The sequence below is a fragment of the Falco naumanni genome, chromosome 2 (assembly GCF_017639655.2).
Source record: "Falco naumanni isolate bFalNau1 chromosome 2, bFalNau1.pat, whole genome shotgun sequence".
In the NCBI taxonomy this organism is placed as follows: Eukaryota; Metazoa; Chordata; class Aves; order Falconiformes; family Falconidae; genus Falco; species Falco naumanni.
In genome coordinates, this window is record NC_054055.1 from 88,555,523 (window position 1) to 88,581,231 (window position 25,709).

Genomic DNA, 25,709 nt, shown 5'->3' on the forward strand with positions numbered 1-25,709 from the left:
TTCATTCCTCTCTCACTAACTATAAAGGAAGTCAAGACAACAAACTCAAATGCACATTGAACTGAAATCTCAAATTATCAGCCCTAAATACCTACTTCTACATAGCCTGTAGAAACATCTGAGCAACCTTCCTTTGCTCTTTGCATATTGGATAATAGTGAAGGAGCTTTTATCTTCCAGAACACTTTTCTTTTGTTCCTTTCTTCTTTCACCTTCTTCTTAGTAGTATCTATTTTCTATACTTTTCAAGGGAATCCCACACATTTCCAAATAGTGCAGTCAATAAGCAGTCCAAAGGAAATTTTTAAATTATTGTTTCCTCTGTTGCATATTCTGAATAAATAGATGCTATGAAAGCAATTTTACAGATGTCAGTGAAATATAATACAAAATGGCACTTGAATAAGATAAAATAAGAGGAGTAGCTTTAGTGAAATGTATCCAAAAAATACAGTAGTCCATAAAGACACATTTTAAAAATTATACTTTCCACATGCTCACATCTCAAATGTTAAAGGAGAGAGGAAACAAACAAGCAATCAAACAACATCCAGTCATCTTGGTCAGATGAATAAAACCCAAACCAAACCAAAACAAATCCATGGATTTTGAAAATAGTATTTTCATTGCATTTTCTTGATTATATGCTACCATATTTCTTTTCCATTTATTTAATCTGCCATGTCCTCTCTTGCAAAATACATTCCAGAGTCTGTAAAAATGGTAATCATTTCCCACAGGACAGTTAGCATTATCACCCTTTCTGGACTGCATTTTGAACTAACATTTCCCAGGGGTTGTATGTACTAATACAATCGCCCAGATGCATAACTGCACACAACATTGGTGGCACACAGCCTGAGTTGATGTATCTTCAATCAAGTTTTAGAATAGTTCTGTTTTATTAGAGGAAACAGGGGACCAGATTGCCAACTGAAAATAGATACAGTAGTGAACAAATGACCACCATCCTGACTTACAGCATGTACCCTAAAAAAGAAATTTCTGTGGCATGGTACCTACTCTACTCACCTTTTGTTAACAGGGAGTTTATGTTACGAGAAACTCTGCTGGAGGAGCAACAAGAAATTAATGGATCATCTGAGCATCACAAAATAAATAGAATGAAATAAAATTGTGTGCCACAGTTTTATTCTTATCTAAATGAACAAATCTATAATACAATGTAATTCTTAATACTTGAGCACTCTGGGTTGTGAATTTTCATTATGTGCAATATAAAGATTCTGCTTTAACTAAAGAAGAAAATAAAATAATGTTAAATAAAAAATCTGATAATGCTGATGGACATTTGGTTATTTAATTCTCCCTTAAGACATATTGTTGTTCCAGATTTAGCAAGTTAGCTTAATTAATAACTTAATTCATGTAGTCAGGAAGGAACCTTTCAATTCCATTGATCTACCCTATCCAGAGGCTCTTCTTATTGCAATAAAATATTTCAATGCAGAGCCACAAACTTAGACATAATAATGTGCCCTAGTAAGCAGGGAATGAGTCTTTAAAATTATTCTTTCAAGAGATTAAATTTGTTTTACTTACAAAATAAATTACACTGTGTATGGGATTTGAAGGGGTTTTTATATATTTATATATATATATTTCTCGTATGATCTCTGATGACATGATTGACACAGATTGTTTTTTTTATATTTAGATGTTGTTTCTCTACTTTATAAAAAAAGTAAGACAATGTCGCTCTCGTGCTGGGGAGCCCAGAGCTGGATCCAGCACTCCAGATGTGTCTCATCAGGGCTGAGTAGGAAGGAAGGGTCAACTCCCTTCAAAGGAAGTGTCATCAGATTTTTTTGAAAAACTCTTAAGAGTACCTAATTAACTGGAAAACCTTTGATCCAAGATATAGTTTGCTTTACCAGAAAAATGAACTTTTTAAGCCGAACTCTTCTATTGCTACTATGTAAACAACATAAAATTTATCAGAATATTGACTTTATAAAGTTGATCTCATGAATCAAGACTTAAATGACATTAGAGCTTAAAATTGTTGTATTTTCTTTTCTTGCAGAAAGAAGAGTTCAGCTCCTCTAGGCTTGAGATGAAAAAGCTGCTGAGGTGATGAAGGTAATCTCCTTGGCTGACATAAACAACGCAGGCTTTTCATGGCTCAGTACTGGGGACAGTCCTGTTTATTATCTTTATCAGCAATCTAGAAAAGGGGATTGAGTGCACCCTCAGTAAGTTGCTGATGACACCAAGCTGGAGGGGGAGTATTGATCTGCTTGAGGGTAGGAAGACTCTGCAGAGGGATCTGGACAGGATGGGCCAATGGGCTGAGGCCAATTGTATAAGGTTGAACAAGAAGTGCTGGGTCCTGCACTTGGGTCACAACAACTCTGCAGTGCTATAATTTATTTCTTTTCTCTATCATGTGTTACTAAAGAGATGATTTAAAATGATATTCGAAATGAAGGAGTACTAAAATACTTAAATATATAATCATATCAGAACCTAGAATCTAACCTAGTTTTACTGTATGGCTTTAGACTTAGAAAAGATATAACACTGAGAAACAATTACCTCTGCAGGCTTCTTACAGATGCAATGCTGTACCTAGGCTGTAGTTGTTCTTTGAGTAGTGAGTATCTTGCATGAGAATGTTGCCTAAATGGTATTAAATATGAAAAATAAATAGTTGCTGAAGATGATTCAGCTTTGTAGGTTTTCTTAATCCTAACTGACATTCATGGCTCACCCCTAGTAAAAGTACATATACATTACAAGTTGTCTTGTGGATTAGCTGAATTATTAGTGATCTAGAGCAGTGAATAAATGGTTAAAATATCTGATGAAATGCATAATAAAATAGTTTTCCTGCAATAGTCTGCATTAAAGCATTATTCGAGATTGAAAGCTTCTAAGCAGGAGTCTTGCAAGATTCTATCCATTCAAACTCACAAACATGGCATTTGGAAAATGTTTCAGTGTTTATCACAACAGAAGTCTGCAAGCATAATAACAGCTGTGGTCATTAGAAGTAACCATATAGCAAAATTGTTGGCATATCTGTACTGCAGAATAGCATCTGATTTTCTTTTACTCTTCCTGGAGTATTATGTAACGAGAAATTTTTGATAGCTTTGGTCATCAAAAGAATGGCATTTGTTGCACAGAAGATCAATTTGTGCTCTGCAAAAGCATCTTGTTTACATTAACATAATAAACTACATTAACAATACATACACAGTGCTTACAGCTGAATGAAAATAGTATGACCTAAAAACTATTTTTTAGCTGCACAGCATTTTCTTGCTTTGGGCATCCCAATCAAAACTCACTGCGAAAGCTCAGCAGCCTGGTGCTTAGTTAATGCTTATATACAGGACACTACCTAAAAATGCAAGGTACTGTGAACACAGGCTTAAGGAACTATGAAAAAGAAAAAAAGTCACAAAAACCCACCAAACCTAACCCCCCCAAAAGACAAAAATCCCTATAGTAACAAATCAAAAGGCTCCTTTTAGCAATGGTGATGGGATCAAAAAGACTGATGAAAAAAGAGATGGGGAGACTATTTTTCCTCATGAAAGGAGAACAAAATTTTAGGCAGGGATTTGGCTACTTTGTACCACATTTTGGTCTGTTTCATGTATCTTGGGCAGGTCTTTCATATTCTTGGTGCTTCAGTTCCTGCCTGCCAGATACATATCACACTCATGCTCCCCTCTGTCTGCTTTTATTTAGTTTCTTTGTCTAGACTGTGAAATCCATGAGACTGGAAGACTTATTATTTCAAATACAATACACATCTGTATCTCCTGTAGTGCATTGCATGAAGTCCTTCAGAGCACTCTTTCAATTATTTATGGAGTTTACACATTATCTAGAAGCCAAGCTAATGTTTATATAGCCTGAAAAATCTTTAGATTTCTTTTATGAATGCATACCTCAGTTTCTTTATCAGCTCATGCTCTGCTGTGTCCTACCCCATTAGTCCTAGAGGAATGTTGGCAGAATAAATAGGAAAGACTCCAGGAACTTTCACTGGTGCAGAGACACTTCTGCACATCATGCAGGATGCACCCAAGTATCTGCAGTGCAGCTTCATGGATTTGGATAAACCAAGATTATTTTTTCCCCTAGCTGGAAAGCCAAACCTAAATCAGTATTTTATTTTTCTTGCTGTTTGGATTTGTACTGATTTATTTTACTCTTAAGTGTAAAGAGAAAATTATATTTCAAAAGCAGTGGAATTCTGTCTGCTATTTAATGCCTGGTATGGAGCCCTTCTGCTCAGCGGCATTTGCAGAGCCAAGACTTCAGTTTTCTTTAATCTTGAAAAACAAAGTGGTCATACAATTTTCTGCATATTGGACCACCTGTTCCCTTCACAGACTCCCTCAAAAACATTTCTCATCTGCTTCCTACAGGAGAGGGCCACACAAATATTTTTAAAACCAGGTCTTTATTATTGCTATGTAAATCTATAATTTAATATATGATTTTTTTTCTCTCATAATTTCCTCGGTGTCTCTCAAATATGTCTGTATTTCTTACCCATTAAAATTGTTAATTAGTATTAGTTAATATACTGATTTTGACTGAAAATTGATGAGAGATGAACATTTCAGTTGAACATAGAAACTTAGATAGGTCCATAATATTTTTCAGGTTTCTACCTCTAGAACTCATAATGTGCAGAACAGGCCATCAGCTGCCAGTTGCATATTACACTGCCAAGAACCTGCACCAGTCAGTGCAGAACACGAAGAAATCAACATCCTGGCAAACAAGTAGTCTCTTTTTTTAGAAAAAGCATGAAAAAAGCATATAGGTTTGTACTTGCAAGGGCTTCTGCTAGCATGCTATAAATGAATACTCAAAGCATGTTTACATGTTATTTATTGATTTCTTATGAAAATCTGAGAAAACATTTCTTTCCTGATTCTACCCCCCAGAACTGGGAGTGGTCTCCTGAGAAAAAAAACCCAAACACATTTGCATTAGGAAATGTATTTTCAGTGACTTTTGGAAAAACAAATCTGGACAACAGGAAAAAAGAATAAGCAAAGTATTATTTTTTTGTACATATATTTAAGATGAAGGCGCTTCTCCAGTGAGCAATTCCTTCAAAAGCTCTTCAGCCATGTTATGTGAAAGGAAAACAAAACAGTATTCCACTGCAAAATAGAAAGGGAATCAGCCCATACTGTGTATTATATGCATATAGGACATGGACACCTATGATCTGATCCAGACTGAAGGTAGACGTCCGGTCTTTGAGTATCCAAGACATTTTGTGGAGCTAGTAGAGTAGCTAGAAGATCAATAGGTGCTTCACATGTTTCTGGACTGGCATATAGAAACAAGAGAGGTGAATCTAAGGCATCTAGAGTAGAACTGGAAGCCAGTGCTCAGGCTTAGCAGAGAAACAGATCTCAGATTAAGGTATGCTATATGTTTCCATGCAGGGTTGGAATTGTGGTGTCTGGTGCCATTTTACACACTTCTTCCACCTTCAGCTACCACCAGAGGAGAGCCCAGGTCTCTTGCAGGTTCTGAATTGTACCTGTAAGGTACACATCTGTAAGGGTCACATCAAAGGCTTGGATTCCCAAGGATATTTCAGAGAGCATTAAATGCCTCTCTTTAGGCAGCTAAATTGCAGCCGGAGAGTCTTCATGTGGTCTAAGTCCTGTTAAATTCAATGAAGACACTGTTTTTGCAGTAAACAGATTACTTCATTGTATTCAGCTGACCAAACCCAGCTGTCTACTTTAGAGTGAACTGAACCATGCTACAGACTATAAATTCACTGGTGTGAGTTTTCTTCCAGTCCGGAATTTAAGATGCTTGTACACAATTTTTAACACTGGGCTGAAACAATAAGCAGTAAGAGCAAGGATTTGAAAAGTGGCAGCATATACAGCAAAATCAGCAAGACTATGTGGCAATGGGGACATAATGTAAAGCAATTGAGTAATTTACAACTACTGAGAAATGGCTGGCAAGTCCTATAGAAGCGGGAGAAAACTGGCAAGACAGGTTTGATTTTGTTGTCTGTGGTTTTGGAAATTCTAGGTGAATACTTGACATTTTTCAGAATGAGTAAGAATTTACTACTACCATTCTCTCTATTGCATACTGTTCCCATAAGATGCTTACCTATGATTTTTTCCTGCTTGCTCTGTTAGAAAGCATTGTGTGTTAAAATAACCTTTAAAAGCTTCTGTCATACTCCCTTTGATGTGTATTTAATCTGCCAATTAGGTCACGTTTTCCTAAGCATTCATTCTATACCTTTGCTCCTGTTCAGCAAATTATCAGTAAAAGTAAAATGACTTATTATTCATTTTTCCTCCCAAATCAAAGAACACATCCCCAGACTTTTTACAAAATCTCAAAATATTTGGGCATCAGGTGCTTCAAGTTAAAGATGGGACTGTGTTAAACAGAAATAAAAAAAATATTACTTTTGCAGAAATCAATACAGGAACTTTTGGAACACTAACTTTAAAATTCTTGTACTATTAGTATTCTATAAGTTTCATGTAACTATTCTACAATAGAATAAGAGATCACAAGGGTAGTATCCTACCTTTTCCTGTCTTGAATCCTATCACATTCATGAAGATCAGATTTTGACAAGGGACACAAAGCTTCCTTCTCACTTTGTAGCACCCTGTGTGATATTCAAAATAAAATTATGCTCAAAAGCAATAAATAAATAAATAAATAAATAGAATCCAGATTCTGCATAGATGCATCCCACATTTTGAAGTACACATGCATAATAGCCCCTTTATGTTCTTCAGCTTAGTTGCATGCCCTGACTAATGCTAGTATGATTTGAAAAGTTTTCCCTTTTCTCTAGAAACAAACTACTATTGCAAAGGACCAGAACTACATTACAGAATTGTCTTTTCAAAGAAATGTGAAATGTCTTTTTACAGGCAATATTATTTTATTTTTTTTTTGCAATAGGTCCTTAAATAGGTGGAGATAGTATTACAAAATGTCTTTTGCATCCACCTTATTACCCCACACTTGATTATGATCTGCTGGCACATCAGCAATATTTGGGCTCTCTAGGTTCTTCTTTCTAAACAATGCTAAAAAGTACTAAAAAATATATTGAATAAAATATCCAACAACCAACACAGTCAATGCTTATAAATAATGGATTTTCACCTAGTGTCTGTTAAAGGTATGCAAAAAGTTCTGGCCTAAAATGTGACATTTGGTTTTAGTATTTCAGTACACTTGAGGGAATTTCTTGCATATATTAACAGCATTGAACTTGATGTGGTGACTACATTTCAGTATGTATTTTAACCAAAAATAAGACTTAGCTGCTTGTTAGAATTCTCTCAAAGTATTCAGTTCAATAGACATGACAGAGTGCCAAAACTGGAACTAGCTTTTATCTTTTAAGATTTATATCATATACACATCTTATATACATATAGAATTCCAGGAAAATCTACCATTCTCCAGTCTTTGGAGCATATGACACTTAATACAGAGTTTCTGGGGTAAAGAACTTTTATGGAAAACTAAAAAAGACACATATCAATCAAGTAGAATGGTAAAGTGTATATAGATAAGAGATACTACATTGTATGCCATAAACTGTAAGTTCTGTTAGAAGAAAAATGCAGCTTTATAAACCAACATGTAATTAAAAAAAAAAAAAAAAAAAAAAAAAAGAAAAAGAAAAAAAAGAAAAAGCAATAGAATTGTAAAACCCAATGGTACTGATAGGAAAACAACAAAATTATTGCATTAGTTTTATCTATTTCATTCATATTCAGGTAAATTTAGTAGAAGGGAATTAGATTGCAGAACACAGTCCTTCATCCATTAAGCAATATAATCAGTATAAAGATAGACATGATTTTGGATTCATACTGCTGCCATAGAAATATTATTGTGGTGTGTCTACGACCACAGCTAAGTTCTATTCAGATTGAAGAAGAATGTCTTAATTAGCTGGTAATTATGTAAATACATTTTAAAAAATTGCTAATAAGTTTCCATGTGGTGATGTAAAGGTAGTTGCTTCCTTGCTTTTAATAATTTTAATAAGTCTTTGCAGCTTGCACATTACAGCTTCAGACTACTTATAACTTTGATACACAATTCATCATTACATGTTTTAAGTGTTGCCTTTGAATTCATCAGATGAATTGTTTGAATTTACTTTGGGCAGGATGGCATTTATTGAGGATAAGTATTTTCAGTTAGGTAATAAGCTGCTAGCAGTAATGTTTGGAATAAATACATTTTATCAGCATTTACAAAGGCACCCTACTAGGTATCAAGCAGAAGAGTACATTTCACTGTGCAATCTAATTTCCTTGTCCTAAAAATAGCTTCTTTCTTCCTCTTTCAAATTCAAGAATTTTGATAATCTTGAAGGGACAATGTTGCATTTGTTTTGCCTCTAAGTAAGGTTGTCAGACTTTAAAGGGCTAACATTTTGCAAGCAAAACAAATTTGTCTACCTTAAATATCTTATATATATATATATATATTTGGCAATATATATTTTGGGAGATACAGACTTTGATAGTTTTAGAAATAAGATTTTATATATATGTAGGTGTTTACAAATAAAGAAAGACAATATGTTATTGTAAGGTACTATAAACTCTAGACAATTTATAAACAGTCTCTGAAGGTACTTGAACTCTGCAGCATCACAGAAGGCTTGTCTTCTAGGTGATGAAAAGTTTGAAATAGATGCACGCTTGGAAACGGTGGAAAAAAGCTCAGAAGATGGTAAACTTGAAATAAGAAGTTTAAATCTTGTGCTGAAATATTTAAATTGTGATATTTTAAAATATTTTGATATGTAAGTGTTAGCAAAAGCTGAGTGAGTGTCACAAAGACTGAGGAGATAAAGACAGGCCAGCATCAGTTGCTGGATGAACTACTAGTGACTTAGATTTTGTCATTTTTTTTTAGCAATACACCAAATACTTTTGCATGTGAGTACATGATACTGTATGGTTAAACATTTTTTTATTAAACTCTAGACTCCCGCATGAATAATGTAAATCAAAAAAATTAGTAACTTGGGGTGGTGGTGGAAAAAAAGTTAAAGGAATATAGATATAAAGAGTGTTGTTAATTCAATGCTTTTTCTGACACACGATAGTATTATCTTATAATATGGCTGAAGATTTTTAATAGCAAATTACAATACAAATGATACTGAAATCCTGTAAAAATCATGTACTATATTCTTCATTTTGAAAATACCAAATTACCTGATAAGGTGTGTTCACCATAGGTGTTACATTTACAGAGGTCTACAATACATTGCATTTCATAGAATCATAGAATGATAGAATGGTTTGGTTTGGAAGAGACCTTAAATATCATTTAGTTCTAATCCCTTCACCACAACCAGGGATATTTTCCACCAGACCAGGTTGCTCAAAGCCCCATCCGACCTGGCCTTGAGCACTTCCAATGATGTGACATCCGCAACTTCTTTGGGAAACCTGTTCCATTGTCTCACCACTCTCACAGTAAAGATTTCTTCCTAATATCTAATCTAAATCTGTCCTTTTTTTGCTTAAAGCCATTCCCCCTTGTGCTATCACTACATGCCATTGTAAAAATTATTTCAAGTAACACTGAAGTTTCAACCTCGGTTCAGCAGTCTTTCAGATCAGAGTATGTGAATACTTAATCTTACGACTATGTTATATTTTATATAATCTGAGTTTATTTTACTGGAATTAAATTATTATTTCACATTCTCTCTAGATTTTGTGTGTATAGTGCCTATCATTGGCCGTGATCTCCTAAGATAATATGGAAATAAATCATATATCCTCTAGAAAAAGAAACAGTTATCTGCTTATAATCTACTTTTGTGAGAATCTTTATTGATTACTGATTGTTCCTGGTCTATGTTTCAATTACTGTACTGGTTTTCTTGATTTACTAGTATGACTAGGACACTTCTAAAATGAATGATTCATTACCATATTTACACATAAAATGGACAGCCCTTTTTTTTACAAGAACATAATTAATATGTAAACTAAGCTAGCACAATGGCTGTATTTAAACGAATATTATCAAAACTGTATAATGTTGTTATAAGGATCAGGGTAGATGCACAATGATAGTAAAAGTGATACTTAAATGATTAGCAACTGAACTGTGCATAAAATTTGCTTTATGTAATGTACATTTTTACTATTACTGTTTTAAAGCCTTACACAAAAGTGACAAGTATTTTTGATTAAACCTGAGAACAATCCTCCATGACATCTCATGTAAAAGTGTGCATGTTACAGCTGTATTGATTTAAATGAAAGAATGCATAATCCATTCATTTGGATCTAAATTATTGTTCCTAGGAGCTGAAAGTTAAGTTTGTGTGAAAGTTGAGAAATACAGAGCTGACTCAAAACTTATTTCATTTATATTTCATTTATGTACATGTGAACTTCCCTAAATATGATGTCAAGTGACCTTTGTGTTTGACAGATCCTTTGGAGATTCATTTGAGTGAATGGAAAGGAATACCTCTAAAAGACATACAAAGAAAATATCAAGTAGTAACTTGACATTCCTTCCTTTACAGCAGGAAATAATCTTTTGATATTACGAGAAGGAGGGGGGCTCTAAAATTCATACCTCTAAAAGTTATACAAAGAAAATACCAACTAGTGACTTGACTTTCCTTCCTTTACAACAGAAAATAATATCTTGGTATTAAAGGGGAAAAAAAGCTGTTGCATTTAGTACCATAGTAAAATTGTAGGTCTTGATTTCTTCTGTCCACTTTTATGAGAAAAATATGCTACAGTCTGGAGTGAATATATAGTATGAAGTGAATGTATAATCATTGTTAAGTATATGGAATCGTAACCTGAGTATTAGGATGTTAGATCTACCCATACGTTATACATCCTTCCCTTGAACAGCTCAGCTGCAACAATCTGCCAGGCATCACACTTTCAAGGTTGCTACTCACAGATAACAACTACTTCCTGTTTTGTGAGTACCCCTTCAAGGTAATCCTTGATATCAAGATAAGATGTATCAGTCTGAAACGTTTTTTTTTCTAGGTATATATGTGTTTCAGTATGGTGACTTCTGCTACATGAAATGGCAGTATTTAAACTGTCGGGAAATTTTGATCATGGTGTTTCTGGACGTTAATTCATATGTAGGAGTAGGAGAAGAAAACAGATACTAAAGAACATGTAAGTTACTGAACGGGAAGTTTTCTATGAAATATTTACATTACTGAGTACAGAGACTGAAATCTAAATATGGGCAAGAATTAGAAGTGGCAAATAAGCCAATGATTTTGGAATAAATATAGTCTATTGTGGAAATACATGTTCTATCTAAATCACAAGAAAATTTTGTTGCTGAAGCCAAAAACAAAAAGAATATAACCCCTCCACACTTGTTTCTAGAGACTTAAGCTAAAGACAAGATAAAACCTAACAAGGGTATAAGAACGTAAAAAGCTAAATGATACACTCTGTACAAGTGAGGTCAGGGACCTCTATCTCCAAAGAAAGTGAGCTAAGGGTGAATAAAACTCCTGGAGGGAGCAGCAAAAAATAGTGAAAGTTCCATACAAGCGTGACGTATAAAAGTGGGTAACCAGACCAAGACCAACTACAGACAGGTATTTGAACAAATGTGGTAACAAAATGTGGTGAATGGCAAAACAAAAAGCAGCTCCCTTTTTTAACCAGAGCAGAGGGCTACCAGAGTAGCCTCAGTGCTATTGCTGAGACACAGCATCCTGAGTGGGCTGGCAGTATGGTGTGCAGGCCGTTCCTCTCTGTTTTCACTTTGTTTCCATTCTTGTGCATTTGTCTTTTCTATCCTCTTGCTATCTGCTCTGTTTCCTTTATGTTTGTTTTGATTTGGTTCGTTTTTGGTTTTTTTGTTGGTTTTTTTTTTTTTTTTACTAAATCCATATATTTTTTTTTCTTTTTCAGATGCTTTGAAATAAGTCCACCCTGTTTCTCGAGACCAAAAACTGTTAGTAAGTAACTACTGACCATTCATGATTTGTGTTTATAGCCCTGATGTCTGCAATGTCCCAGTATGTTCTAGGGCTCTGATATCAACCAAAAAAGTATTTTTTTTTATACTCTGGGATGCCCCTGCTGCAGTATTCATTAGATAACAATGATGAAGGACTATTGATGGAACATGGTGCTATGTGAAAATTTAGACTTAGAAAGAAATATCAGCTAGACGAGCTAGACAGAATAGTGACCCAGTCTGTGGCATATTAATAAAAGTCAGAAAAGCTGTGAGAGCAGAAAACATTCAGAAATCTTCAGTTATTCTCATGAAGATTCAAGTCAGAATGGACATTATGCATAAACAACATTTTTAAAGCATTTCTTCTTAAATGATCTCACCTTAAAACAAGTAATGGGAAAATATAAGGAGATGAGATAGTCTTAATCAATGTACAAGACCTGGATCAAGACATAATTAGTAAAAAGCTAACCTGAAAAATTACCATCATGCATTCAGTGTATGTGTACAAGAAAGTAAAAGTAGAATAAAATATATTAACATGTGAAAAAATAACATTCTTATGAAGATGAAGAAAATAGAACAAGCAGCCAAAAGGATGAAACTCTTGTGAGATAAAATGCTTGTATTGAAAATGTTACTACTATATGAGTTTTTTAGTCTAAAAGTATGTTTTTTTATAAAAAAAACCCAAAACTTTATAAATTATGCCAAAAAGCGGGTATGACTAAATACAAATTGAGAGAGACAGAATTTAGAAAAATCTTATTTAAGTAAAAGAAACAATATACAAATAATGAAAGAGTAACTTAACTGTAACGTAACTGTAAATTGTGTTGTACTATAATAGCTGAAACAAGACTTTGAGAAGCATCTTGTTCTAGGAAAATCTTTAATCTCCTTAATAATGCGTGCAAAGAAATTCCAATGTCAAAACTAAGAAGCCCTCCAAAATTCTGTATGGCCAAAGATTAATATGTTGACAGGGGTACCTGAGTGAAACAAGACCCTAGGGCAAAACCAAAATGAATTGACTGCCTCACTGTGCTAAAGCTTAGAAGTGTCACGCATGAAAGCTTTTGTAACAGAAGTCAGTGCTTAGGAAGTGTCTCTGATGAAATGTTAATAAAAAGAGTTTTCAAAGAAATAAATAAAAAGAAACTTCCAGAAACAGATGGTATTCATATAGAGTTCTAATAAGAATGAAATATGAACATGCTGAGCTGTTAACAATAGCATGTAATTTATCACTTAAAATGTCCTTTGTACCAGGGAAGTTGAAAATGGCAAATGGGATATACATTTTTTAAAAGGACTTTGGAGAACTATAAAATGTAAAATCTATATCTGCACTTAGCAAACTGTTGAACCTATGATTAAGAATAAATGAATATGATGTAGAAGGAAGTCAACATAGGTTCTGTAGTGATGCCTCATATACGTAGCCTAATTCTCTATAAAGTAGGAAAACATAATGATTGATATATCTATTTCATTTTGCAAAATGTAAAACAGGATGCCATGAGACAAGAGAAAATCTTCCTGTAACCATTAAATAAGTGGTTAAAAAGCAAAAAATAGTGGTTGGAAAAGTTAGTTGCTGTTACAATTACAGAGAGATCTATGGGAGTTGATGCTATTGTACATATTCCTGCGTGATGTGGGAAAAGGGGTGGTGGTTACCAGGTTTATTGACAAGGTGTTTTTCAAGGAAGTAGATATTTTAATAGTAATTGTGTGGAGAATGAAACTCCTAAAGTAATTAAAAAGAGAGGAATAAGAAATCGTAGGATCTACACTAACTATTGGCATTCAGGGAAGATTTGAGCAGTTGTGTTTAGATTTGCAAAATATCAGATAAGTGATTAAAAGTTATTAGGAAAGGAAGAAAAAAAACCCCATCATGGTATGTATGATTCCATAAATCCATACAGCACATTGCTTTTGCACTTCTCTAGACAGTTCTCATTCTTCTGTATCAGGAAGGATGTGGTAGAGATAGACACAGTCCACAAAAGAAAAAAAAAACCAAGTATGAAACAGGTTTTCAGTAAGAAGAGACAAAAAAAAAGAGCTCTTTGTTTTAAAAAATAGATGACTGTCACAGGATTGAGCTGTGTATAAAATCATGCAAACGAGGGAAAAAGCGGTCAGGGTGTAATATGCAGTAGTACACAGGAAGGATAGTGACATTTACAAGTTCTCTTCCTAAACTTCTGCTTGGGTTCAGTATAGTTTTTAATCAGGGGTCCTCAAACTACGGCCCGCTGACTGGATATGGTCCCCCAGGGTCCTTAATCCAGCCCCCGGTATTTACAGACATCCCCCCTCCCCCCCTCCCCCCCCCCCCGCCGGGGGTTGAGGGGGAAACCAAGCAGCCGCAGATGACGGCCTGCCACTGCATCCACGCACCGGCCCCCTGGTTAAAAAGTTTGAGGACCCCTGTTTTAAATGAACTTACAGTTCGATTTAGTATGGCAGTTCTTGTGCCGTAATACAAAGATCTGCAAAGATGAAGGCACCACTTGATTTCAGAGTGCTTTATAGTTTATGAAATATTTCCTGCTGTTTTGATTTCAGAGTGCTTTATAGTTTATGAAATATTTCCCGCTGTTAATTCTGCATCTTTTTGAGCTTCCCCAGTTTAGTAAGTCTGACCTGGAAAGCCATCTCCTTTGGGACAATGATCTGTCTGTAACATGCTCACAGACATGTCATTTTCCCCTAAGACAATCAATATACTACCTTCAGCGCAGTGGTACTTTAAAAAACAAAACAAAACAACAAAGGGCATTTGTTTAAAAACAAAATCTAGATAAGACTCTTTTTTTGGAATTTGAAGATTATTAAGCAACATGAAGGGAAGAAAGCTAACAGAACTTTAAATGTAAACCCCATGTGAACTTTCTATCCAGACAACAGTTTGAATTATTAACCAAAAGTGATGTTAGATAACAGGAATGAACTCTTTTGCTTAGTTGTTACACTTACAGATTAAGAAGATACAAACCTATTAAAGAAGATAAGAACACCTCTTTTTTTTCCAGTTTGGGAAGAGATATTTTCCTTTAGTTCATGTTGCCTGGCCCTTCAGGTTTAACATCTGTGTTAAAGATGTTTTTTCTTTGATGTATAAATAAAACTAAAATCATTGTTTTAAAAATCTTTTTTTTATTATTTATTTTTGAGATATAAGCTAATTACATCATAATGCTTCTGAAAGGATTGTGTACTGAACTGTGATGATTCCTCTCCCCCTTCCTTATTTAATTTATAAGAAATACTTTCATTTTTATTTTTTCTCATGTCTACAGGTGTGAATTTAAGAATAGAAGCAAAAATATAGAAGTTTTAAATCTGAAGATGAGTAAGGGCAAATTTTAAAACACTTTTCCCTCTAGTTTCCATATGTTGTAGTTGAGATTCTCCCATTAAATTTACCTTTAAGGCAATCATGTAACTGTTTAAGAATTAGTTACCTCAGAATTTCACTTGAATTTTGGGTCTGTAATTACACATAATATTATATGCTGTGGTTTCTCTAGTGAAAATAGACAAAGACTGAACTTAAAAAAAAAAAAAAGTGAAGTGAAGGTATAACATATCTTTGTCACTTCAAGTCTGGATTACGTTAAACTATTGTTTAATGCAAATTGTGTTGCAAAATCTCCCTAAGCTCTTACATGTTTATTTATTTATTTATTTTTATTTTTTAAAATGTAATAAGTAACCTTTCATATTCTTTGTGTTTGAATGATTTGCATCTTAAAAATAAGTTTTCTACAGGGATTCTGGAGCCATCACTTGGAAGCCACTTAGAATATCTGAAGAATACTTGTGTAAGGTTCGTGATTTAGCCTGAAGTGACTCATTGAAGAGGAAGTAGAGAGGATCCTGCATAACACATTTAGAGGTCCCAGAACGTTTCTGTACTAAACTGAGATAGCAGCCACAGCCACAGTCCAAAGCTTATCACCTCTGTGAATTACAGTACTAATTCACTTATATGCATAGCTGAGGTATGCAGGTGCAAACCAAGAGAAGACAGTCCTTAGGCACTTTATGCTTCCAGTTTTTTGTAATAGTACATATACAATTCTGACTGTGATCAAGAAATCCAGTCCATGTATATACCTGGCACTTGTACACAAATATACAAGTTCCTCAGAACTGTTCCTGAGCAGCACAAAAATATCAATAATCCTTTCTTTGTGTCTATATCAAAAATGATATGGTCACATTCAATTTCTGCTGAAATCAGAAACACTTTCTCTTGAGTTATTGAATATTGTGGAATATTCTATGGTATTTTTGGCTTTCTAAATATGTATGATTAAATAAACCAATTGTTGACATACCCCATCATTAAAATATATTCAATACTTTGTATATCTTGATGTTTGATTCATTTTTGTATAAGCTATTCCTACTTGAACTTCTAATGAACGTTTACTATGGAATAATGCAAAATTTATTATTGTAATGTATTGCTTATATTATAGCCCAAGGACCCAATCAGAATTGTTGTTCTTTGTTAGATGGAAAGCTATTATGTTAACATAAATTCATATCAGTTGCTGAATTACCTTGCATAATGTTGAACTTAATAGCATAATTGGAATACGTAGAAGGTTTCCCTGTTGTCTAACTTTTGCTATATGCATATTTTGTTTCTGAACCAAGTTACTTATCCTCAATCCTTTCACCCATTTTTGTCATCCATTTAAAGACTGAAGAAATTGCCCTGCAGAAAAGAAATAATGTAGTATTATAGGTATTCTGTATGTAAGGATATGTTTACATGTATAAACTATGTATAAATTGAAATTGTAAAATTTAAGCAATTTGATGGACTTCAGAGGAAAAGACCAGATATAGTCAGACAACTAACCTTGACTTTATTAAAATAAGCTTGTATGTACAGACTGAATTTTGAAATAATATGTTTGCTATAATTTTTCTATAAATTAAGTAAGCTTTATTTACCTGTTGGGGCAGCTTTGTTTATTGGGGTACACAGACTGGGATACACAAATTGTTTCATTGCACCATTTCCTATAACTTCTAAGCTTTTTCCTCCAATACTTCTATGGCAAGGTGAGAAATCACAGCATGGTAACTGTTCCTCCTGCAGCTGCAATGCCTGTATTTTTCAGCCATGCCAAATAAAACAGCTGTTTTTTAGGGAATATCATACAACTCAAATTACATGTCCAAACATAAGCACTGCTTAAATTGAGAGATCCACCTTTGGTAACTAATACTGCTCATTACAGATAATACACCTGAGGTCTCTTTACAGTCTGTGGGCAACAACAGAGGCATCTGTGTGATCCTTACATCTCACCTTGGGCTGTGCACCCTCATACTTTTAATGCTCTTACTTAAAGCACCTACCATGAAACTACACTTCCCACAAAAGCTTATTCTTCAGAGTGAGCATACAGCCTCTCCTCTCACAGCCATCAGTTGAAATCTCAGGCATCAGATTAATCTTGGCTACAGTCTTACAACATTTTGCCTGATCTCCTTATTGACAATAAAAGCTGTTGAGTGTGACCATGCTGCTCACCCAAGGCTCCACTGAAAACTCATCAGCACTCTTCCCTGGCTTCCCTGTACCATTCTCCTCCACTCCCCACAGTCACCCCAGACAGGGAGGTCACCTGCCTAACACCATGGCTTGGCAAAGAGAGACCGTAAGAGGAAAACTCACAGGGAATAAGCCAAGGGCTATGGAAACACTGTAGCTAGGGAGATTATGCAGAGCGAGGAGTTATGAGTTCAGAAAAGAGCAAAAAATGTTTCTGACTCTCCCAAATTATCATTAATGTATGTTTCCTTTGCTCCAGGTCCCAGCTGGAGGTAAGAAACAGCAAGCGGCATCTTTATCAGAAATCTCCCTGGAGCAGATCTCAAAGATACTAAGGGAACTTGTGAGTCAAGGTGTTATTTCTGGTTTGGACAGTCACTTAATGGTACATCCACGGCTACGCCCTGGCAGACCTGAAAAATTCCACACCTGATTTAGGCTTGAGTACTCTCCAAGTAAGCTTTCATTTCTTTCTTTCGTCTCAGTTGTTTCCTTGACTGATATAAAGCTTTAATTAGGCAGATGCCTACTGAGTATGGTTCACAAAGCCTCATTCCTGTCTCCTCTGAGCTTCATCAGGTGTATAGAAAAAAAAAATTAACTGCTTCTGTGGGATCAAGTATCATAAAGATTTTGATTGGCCTTTAGGTACAGAAACTGGATAGAATTAATTGTGAAGAACTGTGGGCTGAGGGCAAGCACAGATATTTGGATAATAGCTTACTGCTATATCTTAATGTAAGTCTGAGCATTTAGTAAACTTGAACAGCCATGTGGTTGCAGGTAGCAGCAGTAAAAGTGCAGGTCCATCACAGTTTTCAGGCTCCAGCTGAGGCCAAATTCACTCCTAATGTGTTAGAACTGTAAAATGAGCACAATGCATTACTTTCTAAAACAATTAAAAAAAGATCCCTGCAATTCTAAATGGTAGTGTTTTCTTTCTTTCTGTATCTCAGCAATACATAAGAATAGCAGTAGATGATTTCCCGTTACAGAATTCCAAAAATCCATGTGAAAGTACTCCATACAGTTTTGCATAAATATACATATATCTTTTTAAAATGGAAACCACAGCAAAAAGAAAGACACCTTTAACTCCTAACTGTGACTGGATACTGAAGCTCAGGTAATTAGATTCTGTCTGCTATTTTATTCTGAAAATGAATGGGTTTTCTGGAAAAATACCAGTAGAGTCTGGAATATAGTTGTAAAGCTATGGAAAGGGAAAGAAGAGGGCACTTTGCAGAGAACAAAGGTCACTACTCTTAAAAATGTGATGTATGTAATGTGATGTGGCTTTTGATACTGTACATCACAGCATCCTTCTGGGTAAGTTGTCCAACTGTGAGATGAGTGGATTTAAGCACACTGAGTAAAGAACTGGCTGAAAGGGAGAGCTCAAAAGGTTGTAGTGAATAGGGCTACATATGGCTTGCGACTGGTCACCAACGGTGTTCCTCAGGGTTCAGTTCTAGGGCCAGTTCTGTTCAATATATTTATCAACAATCCAGATACAGGAGTTGAATGGGCCATTAGCAAGTTCGGTGATTATACCAGACTGGGAGGTGCTGTTGATTCTCCAAAAGGACAGAAGGCCTCACAAAGGGATCTAGATAGCTTGGAGCACTGGGCAATGATTAATGGGATGAAATTTAACAAGTCAAAATGCCAGATTCTGCACCTGGCATAGAGAAATGCTGGGCACAGATATAAACTGGGAGAGGAGCGGCTGGAGAGCAGTCCTGCAGAAGGGATCTGGGGATGCTGGTCGGCAGCAGGCTCGGCAGGAGTGAGCAGTGTGTCCTGGCAGACAGGAGGGCAAACCGCATCCTGAGGGGCATCAAACACAGCACAACCAGCCCGTCAACACAGGTGACTGTCCCGCTGTATTCAGCCTTGGCGCGGCCTCACCTTGAGTACTGTGCGCACTTCTGGGACCATTTAAGAAGGATGCTGAGGTCCTTGAATGCGTCCAGAGGAGGACAATAAGGCTGATCAAAGGACTGGAAGGCATGTCCTATGAGGAGCACCTAAGGATCTTGGCTTTGTCTGCTTTGGAGAAAAGGAGGCTGAGGGCTGACCTCATTGCTCTCTGCAGCTTCCTGAGGAGGGGAAAGTGCTGAGCTCTTCTCCCTGGGATCCAATGACTGGACATGTGGGAACAGTTCAAAGTTACATCAGTAAGGGGAGATTCAGGCTGGATGTTAGGAAGCTTTTCTTTACAGACAGGGTGGTCAAACACTGAAACAGGCTTCCTAGGGAGGTGGTCAACATCCCATGCCTGCCAGCACTTAGGAGGCATTTGGACAATGGCCTTGACAACGTGCTTTAACTTTTGGTCAGCCTTAAAGTAGTCAGGCAGTTGGACCAGTTGAACTGGATAATGATAAGTCACTTCCAACTGAAATGGTCTATTCTATTCTATTCTATTCTGTTTTGTTCTGTTCCGTTCCATTCCATTCTATTCCAATTCCATTCCATTCCATTCCATTCTATACTATCCATCTTAAATGTACATGTTTCAAAGTTTCTAATTAACAGTAATGGGAAAAAAACCACCAGAAAACCACCTGTAAATTTTCAGCATGGTATGAAATCATACTGTTTGGCTAAGTCATTCAAGGTATTGCTGATGAGAGAAAAAAATGCAATAAAATAAGGAGGAAATACTGATTTCGCTAGACGAATACAATGGAAGATTTTCTGATGCTCGTCATTCACTGGCTTTACTTTGTCTGAAAAAAAACATTACAATTCTTCCATTGGAAGTAAATGCCTAATGTAACAATAAGAATTACTAGGGTTTTATCTTCTATAGCTGAATTAACAACTTTTTACCTACCTAAACACATCTAACTCTTAAAGATTTCCTGAGTGAATATTAGTATGTTGGCATTCTACCATTACTGAGAAATAAATTATTGTCTTGCATATCTCAGCATATGAGTCAATTTTCAGTCCCATTTCAAATTAAATTGAAAGCTTTTATACAATAACTATTAACATTAACTTGGTAGGCTCTCAGCACTCTGTGAAGCTTTGCATTCACAACCATATCACTAATTTTCTTGGAACAGTTTTTTTGTCCTTAAACATGGAAAAAGAATGAAAAAAGGAAGGAAGATGGTATATTCAAAACTGCTTTGTTTATTTCTGCTATATGTCTCATAGTATGTTTTCAATGTAATATTCCCAACAGTAAAAATTGCTGAATTATACTCAACTGTACAACAACTAGCTAAGATGAAAATACCTAATATATAACAAAAATCTGTTAAAAACATAAGTGCAATGGAAAAGGTGAAAACCCAAATATTTCAACACCCAGATAATCTAGGAAGAAGGTTATCATTTACGTCCAGAGGATGGAAAAAACCCTGACCTATGACTAGAGCATGAGAAGGGGAAAAAATCCACTTTGACTATACAAATCTGGTATTATCTTCCAATCTATGTTTGTGAGCTGGACATAAGAGGCGTAATAATAATTAAACCCTTTTAGGAGCACCTGTCCACAACACATATTGATGGAATCAATAGCAAGTATCTGAGAAGACATGAAAAAAATTTCAGAAGACTCACTGTGGATCAAGGAAAGGAGGATTCCTTCTCTCTCCAGAAAGCAACCAGTACTTTAAAGAACAGCTTTAGTAGTTTGTGAATGTAATGCAGACTGGTTAAGATGTCATGGTTTAAACCCGGCCAGCAACCCAGCACCACGCAGCCGCTCGCTCACTGCCCCCCACCCAGACGGGTGGGGAAGAGAATCAGAAAGGAATGTAAAGCTCAAGGGTTAAGATAAGAACATTTTAATAATTTAAACAGAATAAAAAGGGAAGAACAATAATAACAACTATAATGACAATAATAACAGTTATAATGGAAAGGCAAGGAAAAGGATAAAATCCAAAGGAAAAAGGAGAAAGGAAAACAAGTGAACAGTGCAACTGCTCACCACCTGCTGACAGATGCCCAGCCAGTCCTCAGGCAATGATCACCTCTGTCTGAGCTAACCCCCCGAGTTTATGTATCAAGTATGACATCCTATGGTATGGAATACCTCTTTAACTGGTTCAGATCACCTGTCCTGGCTGTGTCCCCTCCCAATTTCCCATGCCCCTCTGGCAGGGCCTGAGAAACTGAGAAGTCCTTGGCTTTGTATAAACATCACCCAGCAACAACCAAAACCATCAGTGTGCTGTCAGCATTGTTCTCATACCAAATCCAAAACACAGCACTGCACCAGCTACTAAGAAGAAAATTAACTCCATCCCAGCCAAAACCAGGACACAAGAACTATTCAGAGTGTAACAATGCAGTGTAAATATTCCAAATGTAACTCATCTTCAGGCATTTTCCTTTTAACTTATATGCACTGTTTTCCATGAATTTGTTCAGCTACATCCTGAAAAATATTTAATTCCTTGCTCTCACCATGGTATTTAGAAGACTATTTCACTACTTGAACAATTAAAATCTCCTTATCTGGTGTTGATATAATTTTTTACCTCCTTAGTAAAACAAAGTAAAATACATCTGCTTTGGCAAATGTATTTCCAAACAGCATCATATCCCTTCTATACTTGTTTGGTCAGGCTTAACTGAGACATTACCAATGCAATGGTACCAGTGAAACGTGTATTTGAGTTTCTCTGCATTTTTTGAAAACAGAGGTGTTTTAGGGAGCAGCAGAAGTGTACCCATACGTTTGAAATTAATAACCATGATTTAAAAAATAAATTAATAGGTAAGATTAACAGCGTTGATAAGACATGTGTGAAACAAAACAGTATGGAAACTTGCAGCATGTGTTCTTCTCAGGAGGGAAAGAATGCACGTGTGCACGTGTTAAATGCAACAAAAGGCAGACAGTGCTTGTACCAATCAGACAGAACAACTGTGTTTATATCAGCCATTAAGGAAAAAGCCTGTTGTACTTCAGTGAGAGGAGAGTTGTGGAAAGAAAGTATCTACAATCCAAATGAACATCAACAGGCATTTCCAAGTCTTGGGCAAAATGACCTAATTATATCATCTGTTAGATTCTCATATTCTTTTTGGTATTGCTATATTTTTTTCCCCCCTGATTGCCTAAACTCAGTTGATATTACTTCTGAATATTTTTCCTGGGCAGCTAATCATCTAAAATTATAGACTGGGGAGTAAATGGACCTCACACTCAGTTCCACACATAATTCAGCTACTGGGAAGGACAAAATTAAAATGACTAAGGCTAAATAAAATTGTATACATAATTCCACAGGGACCTTTAGGAGATTAGGGACTTGGTTTTATTCTCACACTATGTGCATACTAGTTAACACCTGTACAATTATCCTTGATGGGCCCAAAGACAACACAAATGAGGATTTTGATCTTGTCAAAATTTGTACTGTTCTCTTCCAAATTTGAACTAATTTAAAACTAAGCTTTAATTTTTTATTTCAAAAAAAATTCAGGGTCAGTTAATTTTTTTTGGCCAGTTAAAATTTTGATAGATACTTTAGGGGAATGGAATAAATGCATGGTGCAGGTTATGTGGTACTGAAAAGTACCGGTTCTTTGGTTTTAATTTCATAATACAATTTGTTCATGTTTCTACTTAACATTTCAGTATCCTATTCTCTCCTGCCACTTATATAAAACATGTTTTTTGCTAAATTTCACTGATTGCTTCTATACAATTAGCAACAGCACAAGAAAAATAAAAACATATTTCGAAATTGGCTCACTTGCAAAATTTGCCCTAGATGTTGGCAGCTGGACATGTCATTGAGGGTTAGCTATGAATTTAAAATACAGTTTGCAGTTTAACAGATTTTTATTTTAATATGCCACAGGGAAAAAGGTAGGCACTATGCCTATTACCTAGAAAGTTCTGAATACTTTTTATCGTCTTAGAACTTACAAGGAAAACTTTCATATAGATTTCAATTAAAAAAAAAAAATCCCAAATCTTACATTTTGACTTTTTGGATGTCCAAAATATTAGTATTAAACAGCACATTTGTATAGTTTTCAAATATTTGCCTTTCAAAAGCATTAATTAAATTAACCAGATAAAATATGTAAGAGATACAGCAGCAAGTGCTGGTCTAGATTATTCAACTGGATGGACAATTTTCCAGTACTTTTCCAGGGTAAGTCTCAAACTTAACCTCCTCTCTGGGTTAGAGTAAAATGGAGACATTTGTTTGAATATGTAAACAATATTAGAGAGAAAAACTAAGGAGTTATCTTTGGTATCTTTGTTACCTTTTAACATGTACTATAATTATTTCTATATTTATCTATTGGTGGAAGGCACTCAAACACACACGCATGACTATGATATGCAACCCTGATATTTTCAGAATCTATTCACATTGTGTCCAAATTATTTCAATCAATTACACAATTACTCTGCTTTGACTGGTGGTCATCTTGAGCAGGTCAGAGTTGTTTAAGCAAAGCCAAACCATATCACAGTAGCTATCTATCATATTCACATCCAGTTCTGAAAGTAGAACAATGAGGACATGCAGTGCAAAACTTAATGAAATATCATAAAGAAATGAAAATATGGTACTATAAACTGTATCTCTTAGGAAAAGAAAACAGAACTCATCTGGACGTCAAATCCTGGAAGAATCTAAGCTTTGTTTTCTGCCCCCTCCCTCTGTCAGCTGCACTTCTGAACCTTTTCACGTTTTAAGAAGCATGGAAAACTTGGTGTAGTTTTTTTGTTATTTAATGTTTTCTCTGTTATCAAGGTAATCCCTAAACCTGATATAAATGCTGAGTAAAATAATAGGAACACCTGCACCTTTATCTCCAAGTTGCATTCTGCCTTAAATCTCAAAATGCAATCCTTACTAAATCATGTAAACATGTTTTTATTATCAACAGATCCAATTTTTTCATGTAACTGACAGCAAAAATAGAAATTATTTAGTCTTTCCATTCCTAGTAGAACTCTAGACACAAAACAACTCTCACAGAATAATCAAGTCTCTGTTTGACTCACTTGCCAGCAGCAGAATTATTAAACCATGCAAATGACAGCCTTGGCTTACTTGTCTGCGTTGCAGCCAAGGGCGGGATTTGGAAAGGTTACACACAGAATCATAAGGTAGTGTAAGCACTAGAATTGTTTTTCATATCATTTTGAATAATGCAGAAGGATGTAATGAGACTTTCATTTCCAAACTTGAATTTGAAATAGGACTATTTAGGAAAAAATAAATTAACTTTTGAGACAAACAAAAGTGAAGGCAAACAGGGTCACTAGCTGAAGTTGATTTTACTCAGAGCAAAAAAATCACTGAGAACTCAGTAATGACATTTCTTCTAGTATCTTTTTCTAAATAAAATCACTCAGCTTTCATGAACTGTAATCAAGTACAGTATTTAGTAACTGATGCTCTAAACTTTTAAGCTTTCATTGTTTATATGCTGTTGTATTAGGATTCCCATTCATTTCACAAAGGAACAGCAACTAACTGCTGTAACCAATACAAAGAAACACAAAATACAAGATAAGGGAAGAACATAAATTCTGCCTTTTCTGCATAACATATGAATCTCAAACTAAGGCAAAGCAAAATAAAAACTGGATGCTTGTGGCAAGTAATTCTGAGCCATTTATCACATGTCATTTTCTTCTAGGCTCATTTCCTGCTGTGTAGCTGCACCAATGGGTATCAATGAAAGTTTTGGCAGAAATGGTATGATATCAGCAGGAAAGAATTCAGATAAACTAAGGTAGGACAAGGAAGCATCTGATAAACCATATACACTTTTTGCTTATCTACAAGGTCGTAAATGTTGGCAAATGACAGCTGAGGCTGGAGGAAAAATGAAATGCTTCAAGGTTCAGACATGATAATAATTGAGTGTCTTGTCATTGATCTTTTTCAGAGGTGTCACAGGCTTCTTTTGCCCAAGTTGCCAATGAAAACTCACAAAGCATTGCTTCCCTATGGGGAAAATGGGAGAAGACAGCTACGTTTCTCCAGTTTTGTCTGATATATGTTTCAGTGGTTGTATTCAAGCTTTTTCACAAGGCCAGACAGAAGGATAAGCAATAGTTTTACTAATAATAGTTTATTCCCCT